This window comes from Anser cygnoides, unplaced genomic scaffold (genome assembly GCF_040182565.1).
Source record: "Anser cygnoides isolate HZ-2024a breed goose unplaced genomic scaffold, Taihu_goose_T2T_genome scaffold_96_1, whole genome shotgun sequence".
NCBI lineage: Eukaryota > Metazoa > Chordata > Aves > Anseriformes > Anatidae > Anser > Anser cygnoides.
The window spans coordinates 6,439-22,309 of NW_027103096.1; the positions used below are offsets into that span (position 1 = coordinate 6,439).

Consider the following 15,871-nt stretch of genomic DNA (forward strand, 5'->3'; position numbering starts at 1 on the left):
AAAACGCGATTTTACAGGAGAAAATAAATAAATAAAAGCCCTGCCCGCCTCGATCCCCGGCTCCGCTGTACAACGCGCCCGCCCCGAGCCGATCGCCTCGGTGAGTGGCCGCAAAACGGCGGCGACGCCCGACGTAAACGGCCCGCCGCTGCCGGCTCCCCCCACAGCTCGGCAGCCTCCCTCGCGAGGGCTGCCGGGGCCTGCCGGCTCCCTCGGCTGCCTGGAGTGGCCTCGATGCCGGGAAAAAAGCCCTGCCCGCCTCGATCCCCCGCTCCCCTGCAGAATGGGTCCGCCCCGGAGCCGATCGTCTTGGCGAGTCACTCCGGTCATCCTTAGCTATTACACAGAAATACCAAGGTACAAAGGACATATCTAATAACTACGTACAGGTTAATGACTCATCTATTAAAAAGCTGGATAAAGTTGTGGAAAGGCAATTCTCTAGACCAAATGAAGAATTTGGTGACAGAAAAATGGGAAGACAACACCCTGCATATAAAAAAAGGATAGAAAAAAAGATACACGACACCAAAAAAACTGACAAAGAGCATTACCAAAGAAAGAGGGGACATTCTCCTACTGAAGGGAAGGAGACTCAAAACAGAAGCAAAACAGAAGGCCATTCCAGCAAGAGAAGGTGCTCTCGGAGTGTGGAAGTTGTTAAGCAAAAGCGTCACAAGCAGGAGTATTGTGAGAGAAGCAAGTACAGATCTTTCCATAGTGAAAGAAACAGCCCTGATAATGGCAGAAGACCAGTAAAATATTCAAAGTACAGATCTCGAAGCAGAGGAAGATCAGAACAAGATAGCACTAGATATTACCATTCCAAAGGGGAAGGAAGTTGGAGCAGAGAAAGATACTATCAAGATGAACCACGGAGATGGGAAAAATGTAGCTATTACAAGGATTGCTATTCACCTCATGCAGCAGGAGACAGTAGAGAGAGAAAGTTCTCTGACGGTGATAAAGACTTTGACAAATTGACTCAAACTTACTCCAGCAGGTCACATAAGCGTTATCATTGCAAAAGCAGATGGCCTCACGGTTCCCTCTTGAGAGAGGAAGATGTACATCACTTTAGCACACCCAGAGCAGCCTCACATCGTTGCTCAGTACCTCAGCAACATTCTGGAAAACATTTGCGTGAGAGACATGCACTTCCACCTGTGTCAGCTCATTTGGAGAACTGTCGCCAGAAAAAGGCAAAAGAAGGAAACCGAAAAAGACAATATGCTCGTGCAGAAGGTAGTGAAAGTGAAATAGAAAGGAAGCGCAGAAAGATAGAAAAGGAGCTTTTGGGTGGTGAAAACATGAAAAAATATAAGAAGTTCTAGAAGAAAAAGAAGTCTGAAGATAAACAGGGAGAGAAGGATTCCAAGTAAGCAGGGATTCTAGCATAATCAGCATTTTTTTTCCTAATTCTTTTCTGGGTGCTTCTCATGTTTTGTTTTTTTATCGTAGTTTCTAAGTTATTTAGATTGCATAATCTGGCTGCGGATCATGACTGGGGACCATTGGGTTGATCAGTGAAGACAGGAAAGATATTGCTGAATTGTGTCAGAGCACTAGCTTTGGACCACGTAGTTCGAATCACATCTGCACACCATTCTGGATTAGGTTAAAACATTTTGTTCTTTTACTTGCACATATTCCAGAGCTACCCATTGTTAATGATCTGTGTACCAACCGGGACCTATGGTCCTTCAATCTGAGGGCTTAAGTTTGCTGCATCTAAAGTAAGTTACATGTGCACAAAGTACCACAAAATAGCTGACATGCGGCAAATCATCCCCTGTGGTAAACTAAATAAAGTTTCCTATATGCAACAAGTGGCACATCTTTTTTTCTCTTTTTAACTTGCATGTTTCTTTCAGACTTTATGATTTGTATTTCTCTGCGCTCCACTTTGACACCGCCAATCGCAAGCGTAACAAAAAGAAGAAAAAGGAGAAACATGAGGAAAGTGGCAGGCTTCTTGGAATACTTAGATCCTCGTTTCCAGAAGAAAAGCCGGGAGAAGAAGGAAGAATCCCATCCTCCAGATGGCTCTTCTGAGAGCAATGCAGAAGTGAGGGCAGTAACCAACCTTACAAAGAAGGGAAGCCTTCCAGTGCAGGTGAAAGCAAGAAATACAGCTCCATCGCATCCAGCGAGTATATTAAAGGTAAGCGGCTGCAGCATGTTTATGGGTTTCCTTTTAGATTAATCTAGAGATTATTTAAAACAGTCTTTAAATGCTTGATGACTGAACAGTCTGCTGGATATTAAAATATGTTTTGAAAAACATGTTTCAAATGTTGTTTTCAGGTATGTGGGGAGGACAAATACAGTGGCTATGAGTATTTTGGCTATTATTCAGAACAGCATGTGGAGGGATATGTAAAATATGTAATATGTAAAAGTATGTAATATGTAAAAATCCTGTTATTTTTTCTACTGTTTTTTTTTTCCTTTTTCTTTTTTCTCTACTATTACAGGTTTAAGAATACAGAGAAATGCGCCGATGGAAGCCATGTAAATAGTCTCCAAATTTGTATTGGGTTTAAGCTGAAAGAATTTTGTGTCTGCAGAAATTATGATACTGTCATACTGTTGTTCTATCTCTATATACATCTAATTGTTAGACTGCTGGATTTGTTCCCAGTATTGATGACAAAGCACACTATAGATGCTGTCTACGTTACTGGAAAATGATTTGTTTCAAAGTAAAACGACTTCCAGGTGAGGTGAATGCTGAGCATGCTCTTCCTGCCTCCTTCACAGTGCTCATAGTAGATCGCTTAAGTATGTATTAGTCAGATTCTCTTATAAACTCCTAGTGCATCTCCGGAATTTTGAATTTACAGTGACTTTACACTCTTCTTTCTCGCTCCTCTAGGCAGTTTCATCTGTTATCAGAGCTCTAGAACTATTTGTGAAACCTGAAGAGCCGGATGGAGAGAATTGCTATAAATGTAGCGAGTAAGATTATTACTAATTATGTCTTAATACTAGATATTAGTTTTATGTATTGCATGACTTAGAGCATAAGTTATCTTTTAACTTCATTTAGAAATAAGGAGACGCAGCTTCATTGTTGTTGTTGTTGTTGCTTCATTTTGTTTAAACAACTGGTGCACTGAAATAATCCCCAACTTGAAAACGTTACATCTGTTTTGGAAATCTAAGAAGAGTGGCTATTAGCTGATATTGGACTTTTCTCGTAGCATTGTCTGCACCATGGCTTGTCAGGCTTCCTAGAAGTGTAGCTGCATGCTGAAATATTCATATTGGCAGAAGTGAAAAGACATGCCCAGTAAGTAGTGGTGAGCTGAAGCAAGGAGCTATGGAGAATGATTTGGAGTGGAAGGCAGCAGCAGGTTCCTGAAGGTCCTAGAGTTCACTGTGAATCAAAGTTAGATTGAGTGTCAGGGAATGTGAGCTGGCTCTGTGGTAATTGATGTTAGCAGCCTGTGCTGGCTCACTAAACAGCGTCTTGCACAGCTCTTGAACTGTGAAACCTGTCGATGTGGACTAATGTCTGAAATGAGCTCCCTTAAGCCTAACCCGTGCACAGGGAAAGCCTATTGAGTTCAGGCGCTCTCTGTGCTGATCAATATGTAAGATGTTTCTACGTATGTGAGAAACAATTGAACATTTGTATAAGATGGTTTGGCAAAACAAGTTGTTAGTCAAACATCCCCTCAGAAAAGCACAGAGTGCCCGGCTCAGTTCTGTAGGATTCATAGAATATCATAGAATCATAGAATATCCTGAGTTGGAAGGGACCCTTAAGGATCATCAAGTCCAACTCTTGATACCGCACAGGTCTACCCAAAAGTTCAGACCATGTGACTAAGTGCACAGTCCAATCGCTTCTTAAATTCAGACAGGCTCGGTGCAGTGACCACTTCCCTGGGGAGCCTGTTCCAGTGTGCAACCACCCTCTCTGTGAAGAACCCCCTCCTGATGTCAAGCCTAAATTTCCCCTGCCTCAGCTTAACCCCGTTCCCGCGGGTCCTGTCACTGGTGTTAATGGAGAAAAGGTCTCCTGCCTCTCGACACCCCCTTACGAGGAAGTTGTAGACTGTGATGAGGTCTCCCCTCACCCTCCTCTTCTCCAGGCTGAACAGGCCCAGTGACCTCAGCCGTTCCTCGTACGTCTTCCCCTCCAGGCCTTTCACCATCTTCGTAGCCCTCCTCTGTACACTCTCCAACAGTTTCATGTCCTTTTTATACTGTGGTGCCCAGAACTGCACACAGTACTCGAGGTGAGGCTGCACCAGCACAGAGTAGAGCGGGACAATCACCTCCCTTGACCTACTAGCGATGCCGTGCTTGATGCACCCCAGGACACGGTTGGCCCTCCTGGCCGCCAGGGCACACTGCTGGCTCATATTCAACTTGCTGTCTACCACGACCCCCAGATCCCTCTCTTCTAGGCTGCTCTCCAGCGTCTCATCGCCCAGTCTGTACGTGCAGCCAGGGTTTCCCCGTCCCAGGTGCAGGACCCGGCACTTGCTCTTATTGAACTTCATGCGGTTGGTGATCGCCCAGCTCTCCAACCTATCCAGATCCCTCTGCAAGGCCTTTCCACCCTCATTCGAGTCCACAACTCCTCCAAGTTTGGTGTCATCAGCAAACTTGCTCAAAATACCTTCTATTCCTACATCCAGATAGTTTATAAAAATATTGAAAAGTACCGGCCCTAAAATGGAGCCTTGAGGGACCCCACTGGTGACCGCCCGCCAGCCTGACGCAGCCCCATTTACCATAACCCTTTGGGCCCTTCCCGTTAGCCAATTGCTCACCCATCGTATGATGTTTTTATTTAGCTGTATGGTGGACATTTTGTCCAGTAGGATCCTATGGGAAACCGTGTCAAAAGCCTTGCTGAAGTCCAAAAAAATCACATCAGCTGGTTTCCCTTGGTCCATCATACGGGTAATCTTATCATAAAAGGAAATCAGGTTAGTTAGGCAGGACCTACCCTTCACAAACCCATGCTGGCTGGGGTCATGCCTGACCCCTCTAAATGAAAAATGCAGTATCCACTTCTTGTTGTTGGAAACTAAGGAAATTAGGTTGTTGAATCAAGAGCGTCCACTAGGTTGTTAAAGCAATTTAATCCCAGGTTCGTCTTAGCCTGCGGATCCTAGAAAGCAACATGCAGCGTATTCAGGATTCTCATAACTGATGTGTGAGGAAGAGAAAGAACTGTAATAGCACCTCACATCTGAATTGCATGGTCCTTCGTTAATGGGCTCTTTGAGGTGTGATCGGTTCAGTCACACATAAAGCCAGAATTTTCCATCTTTTTGTGAGTTTAAAAGGAAAGGCCTTGCACATGTACAGTACTTTTTACATTGCTGATAACTGTTATTAGTCTTATATATAACTCATTTTTAATATATTTTTTTATATTTTATAACTCCCTGGTAATACGCTTTTGTGAGAGATTCCTGTTCCCGCTATGCTCTGAGTTGTTGGGAAAACTTACCTTCTCTGTATTAACAAACGTGACATGCAGTGTATGGGTTTATGAAAAGAAAAAACCAAACATATTATGCAAGTAAATATCATTCAAATAGCATAAGCATGCGTGAGACATTAAAACGAGTTTGTTTTGGGGGCGAAAAAGAAGATGCTTTCAAACACTTGTCTCTGCTTGTTTTTAAGGTGTAAAAAGATGGTTCCTGCATCCAAGAGATTTACCATACACCGTTCTTCCAATGTTCTCACAATATCACTGAAAAGATTTGCAGATTTCACAGGTGGAAAGATCAACAAGGTATATTTACCGCTGTAATGCAACTTTGTCATCATGTAATGGGACATCCCCCAAAGCTGAAAGTTGTTGATTTTTTTCAGACAATAATTGTAGACTGACGACTGTGGCTTATTCTTTCTCTTAATATCAGTAAAGTTCCTGCTTGACAAGAAGCATATACTTTCCTCTGAGAAGGCTAATTCATCAGAAAACAGTTCTCTGCAACTTCTAGTATTAAACGTTGCTTATGGGAAGACTTATTTTTAGTGAATCAAGAAATATATTAATATAATTCCAGTCTCTGTTTTTTGGAAGTGTTTTTCTGTGGCTAGTCCACGAAGTACTCTGGGATAATTTTTCTATCTTCTTGGTCTCTCTTTAGGAAGTAAAATATCCTGAGTATTTGGACCTTTGAGCCTACATGTCTCAATCAAGTGGAGAACCACTCATCTGTGCCTTATATGCGGTGCTGGTGCATCATGGTATCAACTGTCACACAGGACACTATGTATGCTACATAAAGGTAGAAGTCAACATCAGTTCTAACAGGGTAAAGGTTGTGCTGGCAAACCAATTAAGGTGTTACTAGTAGTACTGTTTCTAGGCAAAAAGATTTTCTGAAATAATCCCAAACTTGAAAATGGGATCTTGTATAAAATCTTAAGCTGTGATCGACTCTCTGCTTAACAGAGGCCAAACGTGTACCTACTGAGAAGCTAGGTGATAAGTGTTTTTGTACACTTATAAGTGGTCATTTTGTAAAGAGACTGCTGAAAAATCTGAACAGTGCTGCTGCAGAACTCTGAATGGGGGGCTAGCAACTGTCTTAACTGATCTGGAATCTTGAGTTTACTTTTCAGTGGACAGGAGGAGAGTCTCTCAAGGCAAACAGGGAGAGAAATAACACCCAATACTCATGTCAACATAAATTTATGCTCAGAGTTTAGGTGTAGGAACAGCATCGGTATGTATATGGAACATCGGGAGAGGAAACTATATCGGTATTTTCAGTTTTTCTACTTCCTTGTCAGAGAGACGTTATCTCCAAATTAGAAATTGATGTATTTTGAATAAGGGCTGGTGGATCGGATTTATTCTTACTAGTGTTAATATTTGCTCTTGAATAGTACTTAATACCTGGTAATGCATCAATCAATCGTCAAAAATAAACTTAAAAATGTGTAAGGCTTATCTCGTTGGTCGATACAAAGATCAAGGTCTTTTCTCTTTTCTCTTTTTTTTCCCCAGTATTGTTTTTCTGTTTTCCTTCTCACTGCAGCCTTGATTTTGTTTCTTGTCCCTTAAGTATGTTTTCAATACTTAAGTATGTTTTTCAGTGTGTTGTTGAAACGTATTCCCTTTCAATGCGAATAAAGGAGCTGTCACTGGTGTCTGCAAGTTGAAGACTGGAGCTTATCTGAAAATCACTGAGCCCAAGAGCTGTCACCTTAGTCTTCCAATAGGACAAGGATGTCTTCATTTCTTAGTTAAATGCATTTTTCAGGTTTGTGTATTATTTTCTCAGGAATGGAAAGTGTGCACACAATTTGCCAGTTGTGGGACTAGGAGTTTTGTTACTTCCTGTGCTTTGTTTAACCTGTCTTAAGTTTAAGGGATAGCAATCAAGGTGTACTAGAAATCTGAAAACACTTTATGCTTTGTTCTCTCAGTCATTTTGGTATAACAAACTAGCTTATGTTTTAAACCCTCCATTAGGTTAGCGGTTTCCCTAAACGTAACAAGTCCCCGTGTGTAATACAGTAACAAAAAATTAAGTATAGATATTCATCCTGTCATTATTCAGCTTCTGCCTATGGACACACAATTACGCTTATTTAAAGCGGTATCATCTTGAAACCTAATCAGCATGTTAGAAAGCACTTAGTATCAGTTATCGGCTTTTGTCCTGGAGGGCTGAGGTTTGGTTTGTTTTGTTTTACATTCAGCATTTCCTTTTCTAGCTTCCATTCCCCTGTTGTTTTGCATGAGGAAAACATGCAGCTTTACAAAGTAGAATGGAAAGAGATGCTTTTCAGTCTAACTTTTCAGTTTTTTGTAGGAGTTTTAAATGTGGTAGGTGCAAAAAGCATAAGTACTGCTGCCAAAGTTATATTCAAACAAGTATTTCTTGGAGAAGCAGAAGAAGCCCAGGGAGAAATAAATTTACAAACATGCTCTTCATGCTCTCCTTTCCCAAGATTTCTCTGAGATATATCCCATAGTCTGTGGGTTTTGAGGTATGTGGTTCCCAGGAGTGAAAAGGAGGGCCAAACATCTCTCCTCTTGGATCTCAACGTGCCAGGGCTTTAGTGTACTGCCACTTATGGCTCCGCTTTTTCACCTGGAAAAAGTGACCTCGTGATGTAGACTGAGGAGCCCTGCTATTGTTCTACTTTTTTTTTTCTTTTTTTTTTTTCCTACCAATATAGGCTTAAGAATATAGAGAAATGTGCTGATGAAACAATAAAAAAGCCAGCTTGGTACATCTCCTTATTAAAAAATAAATACAAACTTGAGCTCCTGATTGGCTTCATGCTGAACTCTGTGCTGTTCTTGTCATAATCTTGGTCTCTCAGTAGATAATATGGTTTAATTATGAATAGAATCATGTGATGAAGAAGATCTCACACTGCAACAAATTCAACATCTAAAATGAAATTTTACATTTTCCATGATTTTCTTTCTGAGCAGAAGTGTGTAGTATTAAATATATATATATATCTGTGATGAAGCCACGGTCGCAGTTACTCAGATATTTTAATAAGCACTTGCAGTAAGATAAATTGCTGCATCTTTTAGCATTATTTAATTGTAGGGTTAGAGACATGTTGATTCAACAGAGCTGTAAAGTTTCTAAGAGGTCACTTTGAAAAATACCAGCTAAATTACTGGCAAGACTGCACCCGTTCTTAAAAACAAACAACCCCCCAATAATCTATTTTCCTCTCACAGATAACTGAAGTAATCCCCAAAGAAGACAGTTCACTATCCAAAGGCAAATTTTATTTTTAAACATTTTCTACATTTTATACCTAGCCACAACTTAACAACCAGTTAACAGTCAGTGACAATCCTGTTCAGTGTTGAAAATGTCATGCTGGCATAGGAAACAAAGGACTTCATCTTCTTGCTTTACAGCTGAATGCCTTCTACATAATGTTTGGAGAAGTGAAATCTTGGAAGAGGTTTTCAAAAATTCTGCCCGGTTTGGATGATGAAGTAAATTGCCATAGTCAGTAGATTCTGGCACTGACAAGTTCCTTCAAGCTAAAGAGGGAGTGCGATTGTTGCAAAGCACGTCTGTGTTTTGAGACAGGGACGACCACAAGTTTTAATCTTAAAATACGACATGGAGGGGAGGCTGGTTGTTCACACATTCTTGCAAACATTAATACAATCTGTCCCATTATCAAGAACAAAATTAGGGACTGAACGGAGGTCTTTCAAATACCAGTGTTGCAAAAATAGACTTTTTATGCTACTAATGTCAAAAGAATCCTGATTGTACTAAACTGTAAGTGTCTCTTCTAGCTGATAAATCAGGAACAGCACAGAAGAAAATGCGTCTGCTCTAATGCTCTTTGGGCTTCGGTGAATTCTCTGGCCAGCAGATGGTGAACTCGTTTTTTCTAAACCAGTCAAAAGTATAGGAAGAAAGTAAATGTCTTGCATACATTACACAAGTCCAGGGCATTGGGATCACTGGGCTATATAAGTGAAAGAGATGTACCCCAACAGTACCCCACTTTGATACGCTGCTTGCAACATAAGCAGGATAGGAGGGCTGTGCAAAGCAATTTTGGTAAATTGAGGAATTCATGTATTTCATCAAGCCTAAAGATACTAATTAGTTTCATGTGGGGGAAGGTCAGTCTTTCAAAGAAAAGAAAAAATGTCTCTTAAGCAGGATTTTCTGCATGGTGGAATATAATCTGAAAAAAGGCCACTTCAGCAGGTTATTTATTTATTTTTTACTGTATTGAACCTCTTAAATTAAGCTAGGGACAGACTAGGAACAACTGAGGACTTGTTAGAGTGTGCCTTTTCACCTGGACTCATGTTACTTTGAATAAATTAACAAGGATAGCTAGTGATAATTTGTGATTTAAGGAAATTCCAGATACGTGAGAGAAAGAGCAGCGTTAAAGCAGTTAAATTCCTGCATTCCTAAGTGCTCTCTCTAGCAAGTTTCTGAACGCTTCTGTTCTGTGGCCAGGATTTGGTCAGCTTGACCACAAGATCACTAGTAAAACAAGGATGCCGTCCAGTCAAACCTTCAGATGAATGTAACTTACCTAAGGTCTACCATTTGCTATCAAAGCAGGTAGCTTTGTCCTAATATTCTATACAGTTCACCAGTTTCAGCATAGAACTGAAATGCAGTCAGTTTAATGGGAGGTCTTTGGAAGCCGCCTTCTCCAGTCAGTTCAGCCCTGTAGTCAGAGAGCAGATCAAGCCGTGTGCAGGGTTGTGACTTCTCTCTTCAGAAAGAAAACCACTGAGCCAGACAGTTCCATGTTGAGTATCACAACAGGGAATGACATTTCTTCCCTTTGTCTTTCAGATGCAGAGCTTACTGATGGAAGCCTTCAATACTCAGACTAAACCTACCATCAAAACTGACGACCTTTTTACCATCCAAACCAACCATTTTTCTGTCAAACCCAACAACTTGGGTTTTGAAATGAAACTGGTAAGCCACAAGTCTTTATTGAATCTATTTTGCAGTGAAAGGGTTTTCTCTGTAACCTGATCATTTAAACTGTTGTGCCTAAAAGAAGGGCACTTGCAAGAGCAGTTATAATCCATGCTAATCCATGCTCCATGCTGTTCCTTACAGTCAGCACACCAGGTTCCCCCAGTGCGGTAACATGTAAGGGTGGAAGCCTAGGGAACACTCAGGTAATGCAGCTACACTCTACCCTGAAAGCCTCCTCAATGCTCTACAGTTTCTTTAAAATGTGAATATTAGTTTAATTTTCCTAGTCACTTTAGGCAATTACTCCACAAGACCTTATTGCTCTCCACAACTCCCTCTTAGAGGTTGTAGCAGCGTGGGGGTCGGTCTTTCTCCCAAGCAGCAAGCGACAGAAGAGGAATTGGCCTCAGGTTTCACCCAGGAAGGCATGGGGTGGATATGAGGAAAAAATTCTTCAAGGGTTGTGAGGCCTTGGAAGAGGCTGCCCAGGGAAGGGGTTGAGTCACTGTCCATGCAGCTCTGCAAAAGACGTGTAGATGTGGTGCTTGGGGACGTGGTTTAGTGGTAGGGCTGGGTTAGCGCTTGGACTTGATGACCTCAGAGCTGTTTTCGAGCCTAAAGGATTTGACAATTCTATGATAATAAGCACAAGTGCTGAGACACAGAGCTGACCAAGCAAACATAGAGACAAGGACAAGACACAAACCATGAGGATTCTTCTTAACAGAAGAGTAGAGAAAGCAGCTAGAAATAGAAGATCTTTTTAGAAGAGAACTTTCCAAGCTAGAGAAAGAGGAAAGCATATGTGTGTAACTTCAAACTTGAACAAGAAAGGAAAAGCATGCTAAACACTGACAAGAAAAACACAAAGAAATATAAACACCAACACTTTAGACTAAAACTTCAAGAATGATTTGGCATTCGTTATCTTGTTGAGGTTTACGGAAGTTGCCAGAAATATTTTTTTTCTGGGGGTGAATCTGATAAATTATCTTAAATTTAACTGTCACTGACAAACCTGTGAGTCCAAGGAAATAGATACTGAGTGGTGTCCCAGTAGGCAGGAGGGCAGCGGTGGCTGTGTCGCCCAGGTGTCACAGTGGGGCCGTGTCATGGCAGCCCAGTCAGGATAAAAGGCCCCTGGTTGCGGGCAGGCCCCAGTCGGGATGGAAGCCCCTGGCAGCAGGCAGCAGAGGGCAGAGCAGGGCAGGACAGGGAGGTGAGTGCACGATGGAGCAGGGGCTGAAGTGCAGTGCGAGCCTGAATGGCCCAGGAACCGCTGTGGGGAGGAGATGCTTGTGTGCTCATCCCAGTGCAGAGATGATGCCCGGGTGCCTCAGAAGATGCCCGCGGGACTCAGGAGCTGCTTTCTTGCTCGATGGAAGTTCTTGGCTATGGCAAGAAGAATCTGGGTGCTCCCCAGGCTTCTAGCTGCTCTGTCCAGATGCTCCCTGGGTGCGCAGGGAAATGCTTGGTTTCTCCAAGAAGACAGCTGGGTGATGCAGAGATTTTTTTGGATGTCTCAGGAAGATGGATTGGTGATCCTGGCTGTTTCTTGGTGGCTCCAGAGAAATGCTTGAGTGCTATTTGGGGATGCTTGTGTACCCTAGGAGATGTGCTTGTGTGCCCAAGGGAGAGGCTAGTTTGATCCAGGGTAAAGCTTTGTTTCTCCAGGGAGGATTTTGGGTGCTCCAGGGAGATGGTTGGGTGCTTTTTGTGTGATGCTTGGCTCCAGGGAGATGCTGGAGTGCTGTGAGGAGATGCTTGGTTCCTGCAATTTGGTATGTGTGTCCCCTGGGGGATGCGTGCATGAGCACGGGGACATACTTGAATGACCCTGGTAGGTACTTGTGCAGCCCTCGGAAGCTCTTGGGTGCCAAGGGAGGTGCTTCCCATGTCCAGTGAGATGTTTGTGTGCCCCAGGTGGTGTTTTGGTGCCCTGGGGAGATGCTAAGGTTCTCCAGTCAAATGTAGGACTGTGGTGGGAAGGTTCCGCTGGGGGACACCGGGGTGGGTCCTCCGGCGCCCATTGGGGCCCACTGGGGGACACCGGGGTGGGTCCTCCAGGGCGCCCAGGAGCCCGCCGGGGGGTAACCGGGGTGGGTGCTCCGGGGCACCCGGGGACTCGCGGCGGGTCACCGGGGTGGGTCCTCGGGGGTGCCCGGGGGCCCCCCGGTGGTCACTGGGGTGGGTCCTCCTGGCAGCCCTGGGGGCCCGTCGGGGGTCATTGGGGTGGGTCCTCCGGGGCGCCCGGGGGCCCTCCGGGGGTCACCAGGGTGGGTCGTCCAGGGCGCCTGTAGGCCCGCTGGGGGTGGCCGGGTTGGGACCTCCAGGGCGCCTGGGGGCCTCCTGGGTTCACCGAGGTGCGTCCTCCAGGGCGCCCGGCTGGCCCTCGGGCGCCCCCGAGGACCCACCCTGGTGACCCCAGGCAGACCCCCGGGCGCCCTGGACGACACAGCCCGGCGACCCCAGGCGGGCCCCCAGGTGCCCCGGATGACACAGCCCGTCAACCCCCGGTGGGCCCCTGGGCGGCAGAAAATTGACTTGTAACAGGCCAGAAGCTGTGTATTTTCTGTGAAGCACCGGATAGATTGTGAACCTGGATTACCCAGTCAATGGAGAAACTGGGGAGGGTCCTGGTCACCGAGAGGAAAAAAAAATGTATATAAACTGTGTTATGGACCTAGCAGGTGGCGTGTGGGATGCCTGCCATTGCAATTGTGAATAAAAATGCTACCTCACTGAGATCCTTGCCTGAGCCTATGTTACTGGTTACAGAGTGTTTCTAACAAGGCGTTAGGGTTTTAAGGTTTCAGGGCTAAGGCACTAGGGTTGGGTTTCAGGGTTAGGGTTTCCAGGGTTTAGGGTTAGGATTTTAAGGTTGTTAGGGTTGGAGTTATAAGGGTTAGGGTTTGGGGGTTAGTGTGTTAAGGTTTTAAAGTTTTTTGGGGTTTTAGTGTTGATAGGGTTTTTAGGGTTAGGGTCTTAGGGTTTTATTTATGGTCAGGTATTTAGGGTTAGGGTTTTAAGGTCTTAATTTTTTTTTAAGGTTAGGGTCTCCAGGGTTAGGGCCTTGAGAGTCTTAATTTTTTGGGTTAGGGTTTAGAGGGTCTTAATTTTTAGGGTTAGGGGTTTTAGGCGTAGGTCTTCAGGGGTTTAGTGTGGTAAATTTTATCGGGTTAGGGCTGTAAGGGTTTTTAGGGTTAGGGTTTCTAGGGTTTTTTGGGGTATGGGGTTAGGGTTAGATCCGTGGGTGCCGTAGGGTTAGGGGTCAGGGTTCTTAGGGGTTAGGCCTACTATTAGGGCGGAAGGCCAAAATAAGAGGGTGGGAGCCCCCCCAAAATTGAAGGGTTGAAGCCCCAAGTTAGGGGAAGGAACCTCAAAATTGTGGGGTCCCCCAAAATTGGGCGGAAGAACTCTTTAATATTAGGGGGAAACCCAAAAAAGGAGGGTGGGGGACTCTAAAATTGAGGGGGACCCCCAAAATTGATCGCATCCCCCCAAATTAGGGGAGGAACCCCCAAAAGTGCATGCGCAAACCCCCAAATTGGGGGGAAGAACACTTAAATGGAAGTTAGGGTTAGGGTTAGGGTTAGGGTCACGGTCAGGGTTAGGGTTACCCCAGAGCGGAACCCCAGAGCGGACGAGCGTACACTTGCACCACGGGGGACCCACCCCGGTGACTCCAGAGAGTCCACTTGCACCACAGGGGACCCACCCCGGTGACTCCAGAGAGTCCACTTGCACCACGGGGGACCCACCCCGGTGTCTCCCAGAGAGTCCACTTGCACCACGGGGGACTCACCCCGGTGTCTCCCAGAGAGTCCACTTGCACCCCGGGGGACCCACCCCGGTGACTCCAGAGAGTCCACTTGCACCACGGGGGACCCACCCCGGTGTCTCCCAGAGAGTCCACTGGCACCACGGGGGACCCACCCGGGTGTCTCCCAGAGAGTCCACTTGCACCACGGGGGACCCACCCTGGTGACTCCAGAGAGTCCACTTGCACCACGGGGGACCCACCCCGGTGACTCCAGAGAGTCCACTTGAACCCCGAAGGACCCACCCCGGTGACTGCAGAGAGTCGTCTTGCACCACAGGGGACCCACCCCGGTGACTCCAGAGAGTCCACTTGCACCACGGGGGACCCACCCCGGTGACTCCAGACTCCAGTGAGTCCAGAGAGTGCACTGGCACCACTGGGGATGCACCCCGGTGAGTCCAGAGAGTGCACTGGCACCACTGGGGATGCACTGCAGTGAGTCCAGAGAGTGCACTGGCACCACTGGGGATGCAGTGCAGTGACTCCAGAGAGTGCACAGGCACCACTGGGAATGCACCCTGGTGACTCCAGAGAGTGCACTGGCACCACTGGGGATGCACCCCAGTGACTCCAGAGAGTGCACTGGCACCACTGGGGATGCAGTGCAGTGACTCCAGAGAGTGCACTGTAACCACTGGGGATGCACTGCAGTGAGTCCAGAGAGTGCACTGGCACCACTGGGGATGCACCCCGGTGAGTCCAGAGAGTGCACTGGCACCACTGGGGATGCACTGCAGTGACTCCAGAGAGTGCACTGGCACCACTGGGGATGCAGTGCAGTGAGTCCAGAGAGTGCACTGGCACCACTGGGGATGCAGTGCAGTGAGTCCAGAGAGTGCACTGGCACCACTGGGGATGCACCCCGGTGAGTCCAGAGAGTGCACTGGCACCACTGGGGATGCACTGTAGTGAGTCCAGAGAGTGCACTGGCACCACTGGGGATGCACTGCAGTAACTCCAGAGAGTGCACTGGCACCACTGGGGATGCACTGCAGTGAGTCCAGAGAGTGCACTGGCACCACTGGGGATGCACCCCGGTGAGTCCAGAGAGTGCACTGGCACCACTGGGGATGCAGTGCAGTGAGTCCAGAGAGTGCACTGGCACCACTGGGGATGCAGTGCAGTGAGTCCAGAGAGTGCACTGGCACCACTGGGGATGCAGTGCAGTGAGACCAGAGAGTGCACTGGCAACACTGGGGATGCACTGCAGTCAGTCCAGAGAGTGCTCTGGCACCACTGGGGTAGCACTGCAGTGACTCCAGAGAGTGCACTGGCACCACTGGGGATGCAGTGCAGTGAGTGCAGAGAGTGCACTGGCACCACTGGGCATGCACTGCAGTGAGTCCAGAGACTGCAGTGGCACCGCTGCGGATGCACTGCAGTGAGTCCAGAGAGTGCACTGGCACCACTGGGGATGCAGTGCAGTGAGTCCAGAGAGTGCACTGGCACCACTGGGGTCACTGCAGTGACTCCAGAGAGTTCACTGGCACCACTGGGGATGCACCCCGGTGAGTCCAGACAGTGCACTGGCACCACTGGGGATGCAGTGCAGTGAGTACAGAGAGTGCGCTGACACCACTGGGGATGCACTGCAGTGATT

The 15,871-nt window shown here is 46.2% G+C and overlaps 1 long non-coding RNA gene across 3 annotated transcripts; it reads left to right on the forward strand.

Annotated features, from left to right (window-relative positions):
• Window positions 1–414: 414 nt before the first annotated feature.
• LOC125181828 (uncharacterized) lies at window positions 415–13,135 on the forward strand. 3 transcript variants are annotated; one of them, XR_010828285.1, is made up of 8 exons: window positions 415–1,378; window positions 1,875–2,164; window positions 2,478–2,784; window positions 2,879–2,961; window positions 5,659–5,770; window positions 6,132–7,253; window positions 10,314–10,442; window positions 10,590–13,135. It is a non-coding gene; the product is annotated as an uncharacterized lncRNA (long non-coding RNA). The 3 variants fall into 3 exon arrangements; XR_010828287.1 differs by having other exon boundaries at window positions 2,478–2,721; XR_010828286.1 differs by having other exon boundaries at window positions 2,478–2,514.
• The last annotated feature ends 2,736 nt before the right edge of the window (window positions 13,136–15,871 follow it).